Source organism: Ischnura elegans, chromosome 7 (assembly GCF_921293095.1).
Source record: "Ischnura elegans chromosome 7, ioIscEleg1.1, whole genome shotgun sequence".
NCBI classification, from domain to species: Eukaryota; Metazoa; Arthropoda; class Insecta; order Odonata; family Coenagrionidae; genus Ischnura; species Ischnura elegans.
The window spans coordinates 7,751,216-7,772,610 of record NC_060252.1 but is presented as its reverse complement, the minus strand read 5'-3'; the positions used below and the strand labels follow the sequence as shown (position 1 = coordinate 7,772,610).

Genomic DNA, 21,395 nt, shown 5'->3' with positions numbered 1-21,395 from the left:
AATACCCCACAGCACTCTCCGTACCGGCGGTCCACAATCCCAAGATGTGTTTCCATCATCCCTCCACAATGTCTTGACTCTTTGCTCGCAGATAATGCGTGACGCGGCGCAGTCGGCTGCGGCCCTTACACATGAGACGAACCCCTCCCCTTTACTCCCCCCCCCCTCTCCCTCTTTGGCTCCATTTCCGTCTTTCTCTCTCGTCGAATCTTTTGGGTGTGAATGAATCAAGTGGAATTGATTCGCCTCCTTTCGGCATTTCGTCTCGTACACGTTTCAACCGCCGCAGGAATGCTGTTCTGCCCGTTTATTTTATTATTTTTTCAGAGAATTCATTTTTTCTATGAGAATCTTCGTTAAAAGACATGGGTCGACCATATCTGTCGATTATAGAGAATGTTACAGGCATGATATATGGGAATTCTCACTAATAAGTGAATTATAAGTTAATGGAAAATTTCCACTATATATATTAGTTTCACTTCTCAACTGGTCTCAATGCACTTTGTATAATCTTCAGGACTAAAAACGGTATTGAAACTGCTCGTAGAGTGAAATTAAAGTATCGTGGAGAAATTCCAGTAACTTCCATTTTACTAATAGTTTCCCAAGAACTGACTGTGGATTCTAGCGCTATTGAAATATTCGGGGGAAAGATTATTGGCCCTAGAAAATGATATGATTGAGGAATTCTTTGATTAATGTATCTCATGCTTCCCAAATCAATGCTTTTTCACCTTCTGAAGTTTCAATAGCAGGCAATACTCGTGTCTTAAATGAATTCGTCGTAATATCCATCCTTTATGTGATTTTACTTCCATTGATGTACCAAAATATTTCTTTTAATATGAGGAATCGGTTGTCTGTGGTGTAATATTCTTGTTAAATGGTATCTTAAGATCTTTATTTGTACAAGTTACGTAGGCTATCATTTCCCTTTTGCAGGACAGGAAAGAATTCCCTGGAAGTCGCACGAGTATTTTTATAAGGGTACACGCAAAGTCGAAGTATTTCAAACGTGGCTCTTCCGAAGAACACAAGTTGAGCCTTTTACATTTTTGAAGTTTCGTTGGAGGTCAAATTTCAGTTGGAGATGAGATCTCATCGTTGTAAAGGAGGGCCGCTGGGGTAAGGCATCTGCTACATTTTAAGAAGGGGGTCTTTAGAATTAGGAGCGGATCGTACAGAGAAATGTTGTGAAGATGCATTAGTGCGTTCTCCTCTGTTAACCGAAAACGGATCGGTAAGCCATCAATGGAATTCGTTACGGCATTATGTGAATTGGGGCACTTCTCTGGGACTTAGTGTATAACTAAAAGTAACGGAATTCCGATCCCATTTCACCCCTCATCCGATGCCAACTGCCTCTCACCTACCTGACACGCACTTCCACTCTCCGTCCTTAAAGAGGGTTTCTGGATGAGAGTGAAAGGCGGCAATGTGGTCCTATGGATGCATCCCGGACGGCACAGTGATCGACCGTTAAAAAGATCCTCCGTTTACCTGGGAGAGACCCTTCTATAAATAATCTTCAGCCCTTCCGTTAAATTCCCTCCAATTCCTCCTCCCTTACCTATCCTTTCCCTTTTCATTCTGTCCCCATGAAAGCGACATCACGACCCTTTCTCCCTCGCACCGTTCCCTCAAAAGACAAACCCCAATCTCATGCATAACGTCTTCACCCAATCGCTCACCGTTCCTCAATTTTTTCTCCCCTCCTCCTTCCCCGGGACCTCCGTGCCCTTCCGGTGACAGGAAAGGCCTTCCTTGTGCAGGCCGAGACGCCCTCCTCCCCGTGACCCATGACCCTGGCTTGGGCACGCGCCCCTTAGTGCGAAGCATGCAGACCCCTGCTTGGACCACCCTACCTTCCGAATGAGTGTGTTTCCGTGCAGGAAACAGTCGCGGCTTCTGCTTCAAAGGTTCCGCCGAGTAATCAAAGGCGTTGTATTCGCGTCATTCATTATTTAACTTCACCTTTGCCCGAATACGGTGACACGGTCGTGTTGTACCACCTTCAATACGCGAAAAGCTCATAAAAATCCGGAGCAGGAAGTTTTAATCCGTGAACTAAGTGAAATATAGAAAATAGAGAGGAGGGCAGTATAATCTATGAAACTCATGTCTTTTCAATGTTATCCCGCGCAATGAAAAATATTATGTTGTAAAAATTGAGAATGAATGCGTTAGTTCTCACGTCTCCTCTGCACTGTGGAGATTTTTGGAAACAGATTGAAATGCTCCTAAAGTGCAGACATGAATCTGGCCTAGCAACGCTTTTACTCGATCGACAAAATCAAGCTTCGACGGGAATGAGTGGTGCGTCGTGTATGTGGGCCCCTCGATGTGCGCACAATGGACTTCAACTCTATCTCCTCCTCATCCCGATAGGGGTCGCAGCCGCGGCTCGTGCCGATGGACCCGAACGAAGATGGGCGCGGCAGCTGTGCACACACAGTCACTGGATTTGAGATGGGGGGGGGGGGTGCCTCGGGTGTGTTTGGAATGGAGGCGGGCGGCCCGCTCGCCATCAAACAGATCGAATCGGAGCGATAGGTCGAATCGAGTGAAAACAGGAAGGAAGGGTGGATGGCGATGACTTTGCATTGCGCCCGGATTCGCTCAAAGACTGGAAATCGGGTCTCCAGGGACACCGCAGAGAAGGAGGTCTGAAGAGGAAGAGTCTCTCTTGTTTCGCATTGCTTCGTTTTGCTCTTACTCCGCCATCTTGAATATTACCGGGTATATCGAGTGTAGGCACGCAGGGGCGCAGCTAGGAATCAAGGCTGGAGGGGGGGGCGGGGGGTTAGGTGCAACTAATACCGGGGTGTGTGGGGGTATGGAATACCCACCAGGGGAAGCGGAAGGTGCGAGATTAATAAATTGCTGCGGAATTTTATGATAAATGGTTCAAAATGGTGAGTTTTACGGCTCTCTGAGGGATAATTTATCAATCCTTACACTGTTCTATCAGTAAAATCAATGCAGTTAATTAAAATGGATTAAACTTCAAATTTCTCTGAGCTCTGGGGGGGGGGGGGGTTTATCCCCTAAACCCCCCCCCCCCACCCCTCGCTGCACCACTGCAGGCACGTGCCCAGGGGGAGGGGGTGTTTTGGGGCTCAATATTCAAGCGAAATCAGAAAAGGGTTCGTAAATGAAATGTTGGAGAGTAAGGGAGTGGGTCAAGTCACGTGACTTTATTTATTGGTTGCTTACGCCCAGGAGTAAACCTCCAAATCACCATTGCCTATATTCTTACCCTAAGACTTCAAGGGAAGCTGGAGAGAAGACCCTCCCCCAAGAAGCCAAAAAAATACTGATTAAATTTAACGAGGAGCCTAATTCGTTCTATTCTGCATAACATTGGGACATCTTAAGAAAAAAACTCCCACCGAGGAAGAAGATTAATACAAGGCACACAAACACTTAAGTGAGGGCTAAAAAGCGTGCCGTATTCTCGCTCTTTCCAAGCAAACCATTTTTCGCCCGATACAGAGGGACAGATAACGATCGGAGGAAATCAATTAAGATGGGAGGCAGAGATGTTTCGGGAAGATGGGACCTCGCCAATAGATCGATCCTGTTTGAAGTGTTCAGTGGAAAGGAGAGGAGGGGGGTGTTTGGGTCTCAAAGGAGGGGGGGGGGTCGCTCAATTTCATCAGGTGACCCCCCCCAATTTACTCCCGCCTTTCAACCCGTCTTATTTCCTATTTCATTCCCTGCCCCTTAACTAGTTTTAAAATTACGCATCTTGAAATTTCAGAGTACATGGAGTAAGGTGAAGTACAAAGGTGGTAACATTTTTCCATCTTGTACTGCTGAATTAATTGTAATTTCCCACTTTTTGAAAAACATTTTGACGAGAATGTTTTTGTGCAATGCATCATTTTCGAGTTGCAGACTCGTAAATAATATTCTGTCCTAGTTAGTTGTTTCATTGAATTGTTTTGAAGAAGGGTAAAATTATAATTAAATCATAAGTTTATGATAGAGAAAGTTTATACAGTATTTGCTATAGCAGTTTTTCACACATCTAGAGTATTTTGACCAACGCGTATTTGGGGTAATTCCTTATTTAGAACAAGCGTAAACAAGCATTGCAGTATGATGCTCGCGAATTTTCAGTGCTTGAAAATGTTATTTCCAGGAGAGAAAGTAGCACGGAAAACTTCACTCAAAGAATTCACGACGGTATTTATGGAAGAAAGTCGTGAAGGAATTCCCATGAAAATGGAATTTACTTTGCTTCCCTGATGAGGAACTTTCCTAAAACAAGACACACAAACACTTAGACCGTGAGCGTGTTGAAGACGCCAGTTTTCCTGTGCTACAAGCACGTTCTTTTTAATCTGATGCGGAGCAGCTGATAATTGAACAGGGAATCAATTAAGAGTGATGGGAGATCGTCTTTTGGGAGGCCACAAATCGATGGTTCCGTGTTTGAGCACGGGCCGCGCTGCTCACGAGGAGGTGGGGTCGGAAGAGGCGTTTCACTCAATTTCATTTTAGGATGCCGTGAGCGTGTGTTTCCCCAACAGGATCCGAGCAGTTAAAAAAATAAAAGTCGTGTGGATGTCCCAAAGAGTAGATTCCCATTTCGGCATTGCCCTTATCTCTTACAGCAGATCGAGTAAGAAGAAGTTACGCAGAACCTTTATTTCCGAGATGAGACGACAAACGATTTGCGGTATTCGTTCGTCCCTTGTTTAGTTGGTCTTTTATTTTTTCCTCCTCCCCTTGCGGGGAACAGGAAGGAATGATGATCTTGGAGATGGATAGGAAAAAAGACGGCACCACGCGCGCTTTCCCGGGAAGCCTGTAGATGGTGTTGCGCTCCCGGCTACAACTAATTGAGTCATTACGTAGCGTGTTACGTGTAATTCCCGGGAAACTCAGATGAGCTGGATGCAAACCTGTTTTTTACGCGAATTAACGGGACGGAATTCCAACTTCGAGCATTGAGATCTCCGGGGGCAAACCTGCTCGCTACTTCGCCGGATTTCACGACTCTTTTTTTGTGCTCTTGGTCGAGACAGGATGATTGATTTAACATGCATGCGATATTTTCCTCACGGCTATCACAACCCAACACCGGAAACATTTCCTTCATCTCTGAGATCACTTCCTTAAAATTATTCCTTATGATGCTGATTTAAGAAGATGAGCAGTCGGTTGTTTCTGGTCTAAAATCGTCGCGGAAGAATGTTAACGTCTTGAATACTGATCAAACATCAAGGCCCTATTCATGCTACAAACTTAGTCGCATAAATGAATATTATACACTTCCGAGTGGATAATTTTCTACTTCGAGTCGATTCAGCATTTTGGCGAAATAATTCGGTCTGGACGAATCGAATCTGGTTACCAATTAAATGGAATTTAATCAGCCAAACTTTTCTTAACACGATGTCCATTATCAATTTTCCATCAGTTGAATATTTAGTTGCGGCACGGTTACAAGCGTTGCAGAATCCGCTCGCAAAACATCGCCCGCTTAATTTTTGAATAATGTATCCTTTCCTGCATTAAATTTCGCAATTATTGCATTGGAACACGGATGGAATATTGATGAACCATCAGCACGTTGAGGGGCAAGACTGTTATCGATTTCCTTCTCTTTACTTCCGGATTCAAGCGACTCGCTCTTCTTCTGAAAGGTCACTTTCAATAAGCCCTCCGAATCGCGACTTTCTTTGAATGCCTGCAAATTACGACAATCCTCCTGCGTCCTCGATCTCCATTGTATCTGTGCCACGCGTCCCTCGCAAGCTGCAGCCGTTGCATCCTAGACACGTCATCTCGTGAGCTATTCCTTGCGTCTTGGACCCACCTTTTAAAAGGACAGGAGAACTCCCTTGTCCTTCCTCTATTCTATTCCGCAGCCCTCCTTGAGGCAGAACCTTCGCCTGGATACAATGGAAATCCCTTCTCTAACCAAAAGATCCTTCCTCTCATGCGTACACCTTATCCCACAGGGTCTTCCCTTCTTCCTTTTCAAACTCTCTCCCGCCGTTCAAATGTCCTTTTCCATTCTTTTCACCCGGCTCCTGAGGCATATACATCTTCTCTCTCCTCAGCAGCATCTTCCTCCGGCAGACCTCAACACCTTACCCCACCCCACTCCATTTCCCCGCTAACTCTCTGTGCGTCACGAGTTGACCCGAGGCTTGGATTTTAAACAGTTTCGGAATCTGTCACTAATCTTTCTATGCCCCAGAACCACCACTAGACGCTCTTCTTTTTCCAGTTTATTTTAATTAATAAAGAGTTTGTTTTCGTAAGCCTTTTAATGGCCCAGACGGTAATTTTGCATGATTCTTAGCAACTAAAAATCAAGTACTATATTTATAAAAACGAAAGAATACTAATTTAAACAAATGCTTTCTGTTCGGATCTTGCATCAATGTAGATTATCAATTAAATTTGAAATATTATGTGAATTTTAAATTTAAAACACGTTATAATTCGTAGAAACTGGAATCAAGCACAGTGATATTACGGAAATTCTGGAGTTATTAATATTTTATGTACGCTCAGAGTAAAGAAAAAATTAATTAAACAATCAGAGAAAATCATAATTTTTGGTATTTCAACAAGTTTTTTCATGGCATACATTTTTACATGTTCGGGGAGCCCAACTATCCAGCACGACCGCTTTTGCGTCCAATCATTTTCCCCATAACTTTAATTAGATATGCGTGCATTCATTCCAGCCAGATATATTGAAAGTTTTCGTGACAGGATTTTCATTTACCGGGTATTTACCATCAATGACTATAGCCCGTGACCGTTCTGTTACCACTGCAGGTCTGTCGCAGTGAAACAAGGACTTGGCACACGATCTCGGAGCAAATGGCGAGCCTTTAAACGGGTCAAAACCCTCACCTATCGGAGCGCGTGCATATCCCAAACCCTGAAATGAATACTGCACTCTCCATTCTTCGAGACTTTGATTTACGTGAGGCCTTGACCCGAGGGAGAGCCTCCTAGACGCTCTAGGGCATTCATCTTTTTCGCCAAGAAGTCTTTCTTTCTCCGACAATCTGCTCCTTTTCTCCTCAAGGAACCCTTTGCCTGGACCACAATAGCGGCCGGAAAAACGTTGCCTTTAAGGATTCGCAGTGGTCTAGAAAGTGATTTAGAGTGGTCGCGTGGATACTTTGCGGGTTGCAGCCTGGCACGGGACTGTGTTCGTCAGGGGAGAATTTATGGGGATTCTGCCCCACCCCTAGAAATTTTTACGTAATGGTGACTACCCGCAGTGCATCCGATGAGACCACTGGCATAGTGACACCTATCCTCTGTTACCTATCCTCTATTTCCATATAGTCACAAACTATTACATATGCCAATAACGAACAATGAATTAAACATTAGCCACTGTGCAAGTGAAATATATTACTCCACATAAGTATTGTCGGTGTTGCCTACTCATAATTTCGATGTTTTTTCTTTATTATCAGGCGCTAGTTTACTCTGAACTATAAAATTCATTTATATGAAATGTAATATTTAGCTCAGTTAAGCTTAGATACCATTTTCACTTCGATATTTGTATATTTACTATATGTGTACGTAGCTTTAATTTCTTGGAAATTCTGCCGTGGTGAATTTAAACGCCCACCGCCATCTTCATGTTTGGCGAGGCACTGCATTGACACCAGTTGTGCTCAAGATGCGATCTGATTGGCTATACACAAACCCTAAGGATCGCTTTGCCTTATTTCTTGCGGCTTATGAAATGCGTCTATTATTATGCACTGGTTGCATTTGTCTGTAATTATATTTATTTACTTTTTTACTTCTATTTATCTACCAAGTTGGAAATGTAGAAAGCTGTACATTTATTTTCTCATGGGCTCCAGTGCCTTCGAAAATAAACGACATTATTATTATTATTATTATTGTGGAATTACGCTCCTGCAAGGCTTTCGTCCAATTGTTGGCATTGAAGCAACTCGCGTTGACGTTTCCTCAGAATGCAAAGTGTCGTCTGTATCTCTCTCTCTATGAGTGACGTGTACTTCGGTTCGGCGAATTGTCGTTCGCAGAATCCGGAAGTGATGTGGAGTGTGGGTGAACTGCTATGTGCTTTGGGGACTGATGCCAGATCGTTTCGTTTGCATTTCCGGCATCACCGATCATCACAATGCAATGTTTGCAGCAGACTGAGGCTGTTCATTTGATGAACGCAGGGAAATAACGCTTGGCGTTTGTGTTTGATTTGGAAAGGGAGTTTGGCAGAACTGGGGCTCGCTCAATCTTATGAGGCGATACGGAAATCCTATTAGGAGCATCCCGAAGTTCCAATAGAATTTAGCAAATACCTAGAGTACGGCCGAATCGATGAAACATTCGTCGAAAATGTATTTTTATTATCGTTGAAAGTATATTTTTAAATCGTTTATTAGGGATCTTTTTCCTTCATTATTGATGGACAATGTTTAAAAATGCATCAATAAGTAAATCGTTTCTTTGGACACTTTATTGTACTCTTTAATTATTAAGATATTTTAATGTCTTCGCATTAATATATGTTGATGAATTACGCTTATAGAGTTATCTCGGTAGTCCTTTTTAAATCTAAAATGATTTTTGATGTGAGATTTACAGGCCTGTTACTACTCGCAATTCGGTGACATTGTCTCATCTTACCATCAATTGCTGTATTGCAACGAAGATCGTGGAAGACAAAAAGTAGCGCAACCAATATACTACTTTTTCATTTAGCCCGCATGACTGTGATTTGTAATTTTTTTTGTGACACCGTACCGAATGCTTTCTTGAAATTGAGAAGTAAGGCTGCACCTTTTTTTCCGATTCGCCTGATTTGGGATTTTGGTGCTGTAAGAGCGCGAGCTGTGTTTCGAGAGATCAGCAAAGAAAAAAATTATAAACAAATGTTAGCATTAAAATCCAAATTACAAGGGGACTTTCAAAAAAATAATGAAATAAATAAGCTAAAAATCGGAGAAAATGTAAATATTTAGAACCTATAGCAAATGTTTATTTCTTCGTTAATAACTAAACGGCGCACTTTGCCGGCCTCGGTGGCGGCGGGGTAACGTTCTCGCCTGCTAAACGAGAGGTCGCGGGTTCGAGTCCCGCCTGGGTAGGTTTCCCCGGTCCAGGGCATGGTTGTCTGTGTACGTTTACTAGTTACATTTGTTGAACACCCCGGTGTAAAATGGCCAATAAGAGCTGTATCCGGTGGTTTGCGAATAAAATAAAAAATAAAATAAAATAAAATAAATAAAATAAAGCAGTTTTTGACGAATCGCGGAGATTTCTTTCGTATATTATATGTAGTTCAAGGATTATGAATCTATCTGCACCAGGGATGACTTGGCCACGAGGCTATAATGAAACGAGTGATTTTGAGGTGAGTTGGATGGCGGTGGCTCACTGACAGACTGCGGGGGGAACAGCTGCGCTGTCCGCCACCCTCCTGAGCCTCCGTCGGCATTACCCGCGCGGCCATTGTCTCGCATGCACCGGTGACTCCCGGACCCACGTCGAGGGGCGCGTGCGACGGCCAGCACAACATTAGACGGGGCTTCCTGCTTGGAGAGGGGAGATGCGCCTCGCCGTTCCTCGCCCTGCCAACCACGAACACCCCTCGCACTCAAATTCACGAATATGAGTAATTAAAGCTCTGGCGATCGACTTCGATTGCTAGAGCAATAAAGAAGAGACATCTTAGACCTGGGTAGTAAAGTTCAAGGTCTAAAGGCCGTTTTACACGGGGCACGGAATTGCGCAGGTTAGAGCTGCATTAATTTCTAAAATGGCGTGGAATTGCGCGAATGCATGAACGAAATTAGAACGGGCAATTTTGGCGTCTCGCATCCACGCATTCTCGCACGTGTTCTAGCAATTCACCGCTTTACACGACGCAATTTTGATTGCGCCTTCGCACGTACGTCAGATAGAGCAATTCCGTGTACCGTGTAAAACGGCCTTAACAAAAAATGATCAATGGAGAGAGATACTTTACCGAATGGATAGGTTTAGGAATTCGTTTTTCCGCGATGACAATTAGGAGTCATAAAATAAAAATACTTTGTTATATTCCACACTTTATTTCAAATAGTACGACCCGGGTTTCTGCATATCATGCTATCATCATTTGATGATGGCATGATAAGTGTGGAATAGGACAAAGTATATTTATTTTATGATGAAGCAGTTCCACAATGTAACGCCTGATACCGTGTCTTACAATTAAGAGCTTCACTAAATGCTAAATGAGATTCAGCACAAGCATCTCCGCTTCTTTTTATTTAATTTTTATCATGCTTTTATTCAGGGCTGATGTACTATTCCCCCACCAACATCCACGCCCTGTATAGGGGTTCCTACCCAGCCGGGACTCGAACCCCCGACCTCTTGTTTGTCAGGTGAGGACTTTACCACGTCTCCACCGATGACAGCAAAAGGTGGATTTCATCATTTAGGTTTTCAGATGTTCATCAAATAGCCGACGAATATTCTGACAAGCTCAGGGAAAAAAATCAATTTTAAAATACCTTTACTTTGAGCTGTATGTATCTAGACTTATGAAAATTTATTTATTTTGATGTGATGTTTTATTTTTTTCTCCAATGGGTGCGAAAAAAAGTTTTAAGTCGAATGGGAAGCGGAATATAAAGTTTTACAGTTATTTGAATATCAAAACCGGATCAATGAAACGTACTTTTCGTTTATCTCTTTAAAATTAAATTCTATCCGTGTCCATCCATATCGATGTCCAGATATTAATTTCTCCATTATTGGCCTCCCTCTCTCTGGCTACCGATCGACCCCCCCTGGCTCTACACACCCTACCTCTATCCCTCCTCTAGTTCCTCCCTCCGCCGCGTGGATGCACCACCGTTGCTCGCCCTCCTATTACAGCTGCTCCCTCCATCCATCCACCCTTGTGTCGCCCCCCCCTCCTCTCCTCAAATGCTCCCCACCCACCATTTCACTCGTTTTTTATTCGAGTCGTTTCCGTCGGCCCCTGTCACGCGTGGTACTCACGCACGCATGAAGTAAAACGCACACCACCTTAGACTAATTGTGGCAGATTAGTGCAAGAGTGTGACGTTGTTTATGCAGCGAAGGCTCGTCACGATCCATAGGCTGGGCGATTTTCTTCAATAACTTGGCGTACGAAAGAAACTTTTTGGGAAAAATTACGTATTTGTCATAAAGAACGTGCGATAATATTGCATATTCACATAGTTTCCAATAGTTTTAAATCAGGTTAATTGAAATTTAAGAAAAAAGCTTTGTATATATCCAAAGAAGCTATTCAAATTTGGGATAAAATGCCAATGACAACTAGACATTTTTCAGTATTTTCCCTGAAAAAATTGAACAAATATCCTCTGAACCCTTAAGCTCACGTAAATCTTTAGAATTGCATATAGGAATATTTTTGCATTAAGAATATCCTCTAAAGACAATTTTTATGAAGGAATAGCTCGTGAGAAAAATGGCAAGCCAATACGTTAATTGTAGGGAGTGGGGCAACTGAAAACTTTTAGCATATGAGCTGTGAAATTTTTTATTATTGAATTTAATAAAAAAAGTGGAATAAATATTTTCCATCATCCTTGGACAAACTCGCAGTTTGTGTAGTGACTAATGAAATCGAAAAAGGAAAGAGTCGACCTATGCAACCAAGTTTCATTACAATTATTATGGAATTAACGCACCATTTTTCCATTGAACTAATAATGAACTGCATAATATCTTCCACAACTGTCGCATAAGGCTTTGGAAGTACCCGTAATACGTGTTTTATATTTACCCACAATGTTACAATCTCAAGACGAGCCTTCAGATGTGAATATTTATTCCTTTTATTTTGACATTTCCTCGATAATGTGTGAAATATTAGTTTAAAATTGTAAATAAAATTTTAAAATGATTTTGCGCAAGTTTTTGGCAAATCCTGTGATAAAAATGTTATATTAATCCCTTATATTACAAATCACTTGGCGAAGTTTCAGTTGCAAACATGCGTATTTTTTTCAAGTTTACGTCGCCACCTTGCTATCTTCCTATGTGAAATTTTCGCTTATGGCTCCTAAATTCCTTGTCATTCATGCTCTCCTTAGAATTTTCTTTCTCTCTTCCTTAACTGCTACTCATCGCATTCCTTTAGTCCTCAGCGATCAAGATGGCGAGTTTGATGACGAGGCTAAGCATGATGACACGGTGGGATAGATGTCCAAGCTAATAATATCTAAACCTTTGTACCTACCTGCTTCCATTCATCCGTGGTTGCGTAATCCGCTCTCTCTCTCTCTCTCTTGCTGTATTTAGTCAGCCACTCGCTTCCGTCTTCGTCTTGAGACTCCGTGAAGATAGGGTTTCAAAGCCGCGCGTGATCTTTCAATCTTGTGATCTTGAACTGATCCTATTTAAAATTGAACTCCCAGGAATATCCTTCTATGCGATGTAGAAGATTTCGCTTCATATAATATTTGTTGTCGTTGTAATAATAAGCGAGCGTCAGAATTATAAAATCGAACTGTAAGTTATGTTTATTCTAAATTGATCGAAACTGTCTTCGCCTGAATTACACAATAGTTGGGCTCGCGCAATATTTGTTTGGGATCGCTGCCTAGTTACTATGGCGAGCTTTTGTTTTTCGCCGAAATGGAAACGTCGGTAAGGACAGGATTACTCAGAAATAAAAACAAATACGCTATAAGCCCAGAAAATATATAATTACTATCTTTGATATATAAAAAATTGCCGATTTCGTTGAAATATTTGAAGTATATATCGTTGTAATGGAATATTATCATACGATTTCGTAATGAAAGTTTTAATCTGTCATTAGTTTGGGGATGGACTGCGGAGTACCGAGTGTTAATGCACTCGGCGTTAGTAGTTTGATACCGAAGCCTTGGTTGCTTAACTTATTGGAACGTTATTCGGGGGGCTTCTAGTTTGAGTACTGAGCTAGTTTTATCACTTTTCTTCTGTTACGTTGTCATGTATACATTCAATGCGTCCGCTAGCACCTGCTGAGCAGCTATACAAGCGCTTCGACCATCGCCCCCAACTGCTCGACTTGAGCATGTGTCTAATCGCGCGTGGACAAACAGTTGAATCAAGGAGAGCGCTTCATCGTCGCAATCCCCGCCTTATCTCGCCTCCGTACCATTCGAGCGGCCATCTGAACCCTTCTTCATGCTGACCCCCCCCCCCCTTATCATATCTCCATTCTATTTATACTATAATTCCCTCGCATGCGTAGCTGCACCTTAAATCGTGTTTAAGTAAACAGACATGTCCCTTTTACCATCGAGGCAGTCGGTCACAAGCATCTAAACCCACCATTGATACTTTTTTTTAATAATTTTTACACGAAGAGCTCAATCATGACATGGTATCGTGCTAGTTGCATGCGGTGCGCCGACGCAGTGCGACGCTATTGGTTCAAGGCAAGCTACTATCGAAAAAGATTTTAAGTTGGGACCGATATTTTGCGCTAACATCTCCCGTGTGCTTGAATGAAGATCTGCGCGATTCTACGCACCACCTTCTTTTTTTTCTTGTTACGTACAATATACCGATTATCCTTCTGCAGTCGAACCGTATCTTTTTTTGGGATTATACTAATGCCACGAAAAAAATCGAAAAGTCGGGAATTTGAATAAAAATTTTATGATTCGGGGGAAAAGGAGATATTATTAGCAGGTCTTGGAAATTTTAATTGGAAATTTAGGCGTAACAAATTTAAGAAATAAGTTTCTCTTGGTTTGTGGCTTTGATTATCTATGTTCAATTACGCATTGTACATGTGTACGAATCAGTGTGTATTGTAAATGTGTTTTTAGTTTTATCAAATGCTAAGTACTTTTTCCGATCAATTTCTGAAAATGGCGATGACTATCCATTCTCATTACTTGAGTATCAATGAGAGCAATGTGAGACGGGAATCTAGGTGAGTAACGTTGTTTATCCCTTGGAATAAATGGGTTACACTTACAACGAGTATAAAACGAGGTGTTGGGGGAATTAACTTTACGTACCATTAGGAATGGGTGTGTTGATGATTATTTGTATAGATACCTACTCGAGCACATATATAGATAATATGCATATAAAAAAATAAATATGTAATATACTAGAGTACTGGAGTACCTGCTAATACATTCGATTATCACAACGAGTACAAAGCAGGGTTGCTGGGTAAATACCATTGTCTTACGTTCCATGAGGAATGCTCGCGAGAATTCGTTGTACATGTGGCCGAGTATATACTTGGGTAGTCAGACAGTGGCGCAGCGAGGGGGGGGGGGTTTGGGGGATAAAACCCCCCCCCAGAGCTCAGGCATTTTTAAAAGTTTAATCTATTTTATTTATTTGGATTTATATTACTTATGGAATAGTGTAAGGATTATTAAAATATCCCTCAGAAGGCCGTAAAACTCGCCAATTTTTATCATTTATCTTAATTTTTTTCTGGCGGAGGGTCCTCGCACCTCCCGCTTACCCTGGCAGGTATGCCATACCCCCAGACACCCCAGTATTAGTTGCGCCTGAAACCCCCCCTAGCCTTAATTTCTAGCTGCGCCCCTATAGTCAGATACCTGTACTGGATTACATAGGCACACACACACACACATCCACTTGAGGTATTGGTGCTTGAAGGAGGGGTGGGGGTGGTCGCTCTCCACTCTGCCCACCCCCGCCCCCACCCCCATTGTAGGGGGCGCCCCCTCTGACATCTGTGATCGCACACACTCCGTAATAGGAGGGGGCAGTGGAGTGGGTCGGCCGTATCCTTGGCCAAGAAGACGCAGGGACAGGTGCCGCCACTACACGCACTATCCTACTCTCCACCCACCCACCCACTCCACCTCACTCATAGTTTCCTTTTATTTTTTGATGACTTAACGCTCGCCTCCACTGTTACACTCACCCATAGTTTTATGCCTCGCCTATCTCTCCTTCCCTCAACGTGGCTATTCACGTGATCGCCTTTAATTCTACTTTTACTATAATTATTTAGTCTTGAAATTAATTCTTCTTCTGCTCCATAAATAACTATTAGACACAGTATTAATGTAAACAATGATCTTATTAATTTCAATTTTATACACGCCATTGTTCTCTCTTTGACTGATTCATCTTATCCTGTAACTAATCAACAACTCTTGACCATTGGCAATCCTTTATCTCATTTATTTTAATTTAAATTAGCAATTAGTTAATTCATTGACTTCAGCATTTTGCACTCGCAATTACTGAAGCAATAATGTATACCTTGTGGGGAAAACAATTCTACAACATTTGTTAAGATAAGTAAAAATTTGCATCAAGAGTTGTCACATCTGTCTTCAGCCTGAAGACGCGAGTAGCAGTGCTCGCGAGACTGTAGTCAACCGATAAACAGCAATAGAGCAGGGGAGAAAACCCGAAATATGGCATCAGTAATTTATCGCAAATTTTTCCATAATATATATTAATCCGGTCTATATTTTCATGAATTATTTACCATGAATCAACAAAAACGAGTGTAACCATAGTGATGGCCCCATGTAACATCATTGTCTCTCGGCTAGAAGATCCTATTTTCTCACCAATTCCTCAACCCCCAGCCAGCCAGCCTTTTGCTTCCATTGCTATGTACAGCAGCCTTTTTTCTCTCTCTCTATCCTATCTGTCTAGGCGCGACCCTTGCGAAGGAAGCGACCATCTGATTTACGTCTGCCTCATCGCGTCTATCCTCCGGAGCATCTGTTTGTTTTCTCGTCGGAGCTGGAACTAGGATGCGATAGGCCGGTAATTATTCTGCTTTCCTATCGCGCAGAGAAACTTTTAAGCAGGTGGAGCAGTTCGACTATTTGAGCTGCACATTCAGGCAGACGAAAACATATGCATCGCGGTGTAAGGACATCAAGGGGAAAATTGCGTCAATGTAAGAGGCGCAGTTCAGTGAATAGGAAAGAGCTGATAAGGGGATATTCATGCATAGAGATGAAGAAAATGCTGGAGAAGAGTTTGAAGTGGAGCTTATTCGCTTTACGGTGAGGAAACGTGGGCAATAAGTGAGGAGGACGAGAAAAGAATGGAAGCGTTTATGCAATGTTTGTGGAGGCCAGTGAAAGTGCTGATTTTGATTTATCTTATGTTGATAAGCTGGTATTCACACCTCTTAGCGTTTATTACTTTTAGGTACGTTTTGCCATGATTATAAATTTATTTAATCCTTAAATTCCGATTTGTGTTGGTGGACGAATCGGAGTGGTTGAATGTTTTTCTAATCACTTCGTACACTTAATATTTTCTCCTTTATGTTTTAATGTAATTGTTTACAAAATGCCGTGTAAACATTCGAACTTTTTTTTACAGTTTGTAGCAGGTTTTAGTACTAGTGAGAGAACAAACTCGACCAGATGAGGGCCATTCCAACTTTACCAACAAAAATTAATGCTTTCTTAACGTGTGATTTGTTTAGAGCTATAAGTAGTCTCCATCTTCTCTTCAGTCGGCACATTTTCCATCGCTGTAGAAAATTTTCTCTGGTGAAGGAAACGTAACAGGTTGCCAAACGTTTGTAGCAGGTTTTAATACTGGCGAGAGACCAAACTGGGCCAGATGAGGGCCTTTCCAACTTTACCAGTTGGAAAGAAAGAGAAAACACGTACAAAGGGTGGGAGGAATACATAAATGTTCGTAGATCCCTTTTGTTTCCGAGTGCTAATCGTCCTCCACTTAGACACCGGAGAAATGAACTTCCCTTTTCAACTTGCCCCATTTCCACCCTCCCACCCCCCTCCACCCGCCCCCGAGCGAGCGAACGAAATGTCCTTGGAAGCATTTTAACAGTTCCGACGATATCCCCCTCACCGCTCCGGATGACCGTATGCTCCGGGTTTTTTAAATGATAATAAAAAAAGGAGGACTTCCTCGCCAGCAGTGCCCTGATGTTAGACAATGTCCGCGCGGAAGGGGGCGTCGCGCGTCATATCGCCACGGTGATCTGTGAATTCCTAATGAGGGTGGCTCGCCTTCTCTGCGATGTTGCCTTGGAAGGAATTGCTCTCGTCTCCGCAGGGGGGGGGGGGGTGCTTCCTTGGAGTTTCCCCAAAGGGAGGAATTTAAGGTGCCCACCGCCCAGGGCAAATGACAAAGGCACTGCCCCGCCTCCCCTCCAAAATAACCTGTCTGGGGGTTTTCAAAAGTGCCAATAATCCAGTTAAATCGATTAAGAGTTCACTCCATGACGAAGGACAACGATTTCATACGACAATTTTCCTCCAACAGTGAAATCATCTATCCTATCCTAATCTTATCTGTTCGGCAAAATTATACGGTTCATTATTAAAATTATATAGTTCATTATTAAAATTATATAGCTCATTCTTTAAAGAATTTTAAAAACATTTTTCTGTTAAAATTATTTCTTTCAAATTTTGATGAATTCTTCTCATGTTTCTCACATGGTCAAGTTTTCTGCTGCCTATAGACGTTTCGATCACTAAATCGCCATCCTTCTCAGGGTATTGACGAGGATGATGGCGGAGTTAGTCGTTGAAGCGTCGCGACGCGTCGGACTTGGTCCGTTTGAAGACCCGAAAAGAAGTCATTTAATTAGTTCGTCAGGAAAGAATTAAATTTTATGTCGTTAATATTGCATTCTGTTAAAATTTGTCTTACATTATATAATAGAGGGCGGTTGTTCCCCTCAGCCCCCCACCCCCTCAACTGCTCTGTTTCTCTTATCCCGTGGAAAAATCTTATCTCTCTCTCCACCCCCACCTCTTCGCTTGATTGCTTCTTCCTCTGTCTAGTGGATAGGGCGGGTGGTGTTGGGCACGTGACTTCGGAGGGATAGGCGCGCCATGTGGACGGATCAGGTGTGCCACAGTGGAGGAGGGCATTTACAGGAGAGGGGGTTTGAATATGTGGGGGAGTTCTCCTCTCCAGAGCGTCGTTTCCTCACGCACCAAGCTGCTCTCTCTTTCTCCAACGCTTCCGCTTTTCTCCGTGGACACGCGTCGTCCCTGCGAGAAGGAAACCTGCAAGAGGGCGAAAGCATTTACTTGTATTTTTTCGCGGACGGATTACTATATTGAAACTTACGTGTTATTCTTGAAATTTTCAGTAAAGTGGAGCGCTGTAGTCAGTGGCGTAGCAAGGGGGGGGGGGGTCCAGGGGGTCCGGACCCCACCCCCCGAAATATAAAAACTCAATAATTTTTCCTCATAAAAGAAAACAAAATATTGAAAAATTATGAATTTACAAAATATTTCTTTAACAAATGGAATTTTTTTCGATTATGAAGTGTTAAAATTAGTTAAAATAGTTTACCCAATACTTAGTGCCCCGTTTTTTTTTAATTTTCTCCCTTGGTTTTGGACCTCTCCCGAACGAAATTCCTGGCTACGCCCCTGGCTGTAGCTGTACGCCGCGACGTCACTTCGTTGTGAAAAAAAGGCATATAATGTGTGGGCAATGTGTCTACTCCATGTTAACGAGAATTATTCGATGCGGCTGTCGGTATTCTTGGGCGCACTGTTGGCCTAACATTACCCCCATATCATTCCCCCTTCTCGTTGGCCCCCTTCTGAGTATTTTGCCTTCCGTTTTCTGAGCATTGAGAGCGATTGGTGAGAACTCAACTCCTATCTATCCTCAGTGGCGTAACTATGGGGGGGGGGGGGGTGAGGGGAATAGATCCCCCCCAAAGCCTCAGAGAAATAAAAAAAATATTTAAAACTATTGTCTAGTTTTGGCATTTAATAGCTGCGTCTACTTAAAGTTAATTTTTTTGCGAAAATGATGTGAAGTGTATTTCCAGGCATGTTTTTTTTTTCAAAACTTTTCCCCAACCCCCGTTGCCTGGGGGTGGGGGGTCTCCACCCTAGACTATCCCCCTCCAAAGCATAGTCCTAGTTACGCCACTGTACTATCCTTCTGTCCGCCACCACCACCGCCATGTTCCGCGGCGAGGGAGGCACTCCTCCATTTCCCCCCGTAATTACTCCCTCCGCCGCCACGAGAGGCGCCACCGGAAGTAGGAAGGGGGGGTGCACGATGGGCACTATTGTCTAGGGAAGTCTGCTTTGCAAATGAGTCGCAATCCCTTTATGGCGCTATTTCAGCCCTCTTTCTCAATACATCGCACGACAAATGGGTGTGATGTTAATTCTTCACAAGCCTATTTTTCATTGCAATCGCGCTTTTTTTTAATGCAAAATTTTAAGACGATGCATCACTCCCGTTCGGTCTGTTTCTTTTCGCGACTTATCAATAATTTGATAACCTAAGATACGATCTTGTAATTTCCAGTATATCTGCAGTCGATCATTTTCACCATTTTCCTGTGTGTGGCTAATATAGTAATCGTAAATCAGGTGGTCAAATGTTTATATTTGATACATACTTAAATGTTGACAATGATTTAAACTAGATGCCCTTAAGATAATAAGATGATATCGTTGTTGCGACAATTGTACACAAGTAAAAATTTAAGAATTAGACAAAATACTACATATTGATTTGGGATTAGTAATAAATACAGACCATGTTTCGAATGAATAGTCTGCCGTTTAATTTCCTAACAAATCCACCCAGTTGTCTTGAAATATCCTTCCAAATTTAATCTACTTATCGTATTATCAGAAAGGGAAAAGAATATCGATATTTGAATTACTTCTGAAGTTTGAAATGATCAGGGTAGCGAAATACTTTTTACACGCAAGAATATATCATTAAATAGATGTAAGTCTGCCATTAAATAGTTTATATAAAGCATTGAAGAAAAAAAGTGAATCAGAGAACACGTTAAGGATTTTTTAAATATAATGAGATGACTTTTTAATAAGAGTTCCTTTTTCAACTCTTCGTTTCGATACCCGTCTCATGTTTCCAAATATTATTCTTACACCCATGGCACACGTGGACATAAATTTGCTACGGTTCCTGGCCTGTCGTTCATGGTTAGGGATAATGCCGTGTATTACATCAGATATTTCTGGGACTAAATAAGTTTTTTTCCTTCGAGGAAGAGCCTTGAACATTCAGTTCTGTGTATTTTTTTTCGTCCTAAGCGCGTTCACTTCCAGCCTAATAGTTACGAGGACATTTATTATCCATTCATAGAGCTTGTCGTGCGAGACGGCATTTCAAACAGTCGCAGACCGCTCTGGCAACAAACCCACCCTCTTGAACCGCTGGGAGTCTCTAGTTCCCTAGGAGTAAGTCTCCGCGAGGTTTACGCAACTCCTTAAAACGCGGACTTCAACAGTGTCTCTTCTTTATACGCTTTCTTTGTCACGAATGAAGCCGCAAAGAGCGCGTAAAAAAATAAACAATGCGACGCGGAGAATTGACCACGAGGAAAACCAAAGTTGATGGATTAAGGACACTAGTCTTTTGAGCAGAGGATGAGTAGAAGGGTTGAGGCAAGCGTGTGAGGAATGCTCAAAGAGGACCGCATCTGCTCCTCGGAGCATGTGAAGTGCGCCTAGTGCAGCAGTTTGCTCAACCCTCGGTAACATAGAAACGAAAAGGAAGGTAAAAAAACGCAGCGTGGATAGAAATGATCAAAAGGCATCGGAGAGTAAATAAAACCTCCCCACCTCACCTACGTATTTAAGCAGGTACTGCTACAGCTGTTTTTGTGTTAACACGGCATTGAACTAACTGGTTTAGACGTAATTTCTATTTCGTCGCTTGATGTCATTATGGGAGTCGCTGAATGGGACCTGAGGACTCTCGACCGAAAAGCAGAAAGCATCATGGGAAAGTTCACCACCAGCCCCCGAATCGTATTAGTTGTACAAAAATCCACAAAAAAATCGTGGACGCGTTGCGCCACGTTCGTCTTTTTTTCCTCTCCGTAATAGTATTTCACGGCGAGGTCGAAAGATTCATATAATTCTCCTCGAGTATCTTTGCTATTCACTCTTTGAGATGCATTTTGTCATGCATGGAATTGTGGTCCGAATGTGCAAGTCATGTATCTTCTCATCACGTTACAAAGATGGCATTCTTTTGCTGACGACCTCTAAGCATTCCTGTTTACGCACCCATGTGGCTTCCGGAGAAGGAGTGAGTTTTCAATGGAGTTGCAGTGCGAGTGTTAAAAAAATCATAAAAATGAATTAAGGATACATTAGGAGAGGGTCGAGTGTTGCTCATTTTTATATTCAATACGATAGGCATCGCACACGCTGGACTCAAAGAGGTAATAATTGATTTTTAATATTTATTTTTTGAAGACGTAAAGCAGCAGCAATGAATGAATTCCTGGAATTCTGTGGATGATTTTCACTGGCGCTGGCTATATATTTTTCTCGTGAATAAGGATAGACTAGTTGGAAATTGAAAAATGATCCGTTAATGCTGATATTGATCTCATTTGTATGTCGATA

General features: G+C 42.4%; 1 protein-coding gene and 1 long non-coding RNA gene across 2 annotated transcripts in view; one reads left to right on the top strand and one right to left on the bottom strand.

Annotated features, from left to right (window-relative positions):
* LOC124161866 overlaps positions 1–12,599 on the bottom strand; it is a 115,931-nt gene extending 103,332 nt beyond the window's left edge. Inside the window, exon 1 of the long non-coding RNA XR_006865417.1 lies at positions 12,257–12,599. This is a non-coding gene — a long non-coding RNA (uncharacterized LOC124161866). The remainder of the gene's footprint in view (positions 1–12,256) is intronic.
* Positions 1–21,395, top strand: part of LOC124161864 (G1/S-specific cyclin-D2-like) — a 111,608-nt gene that overhangs the window by 70,406 nt on the left and 19,807 nt on the right. The window lies entirely within an intron of this gene.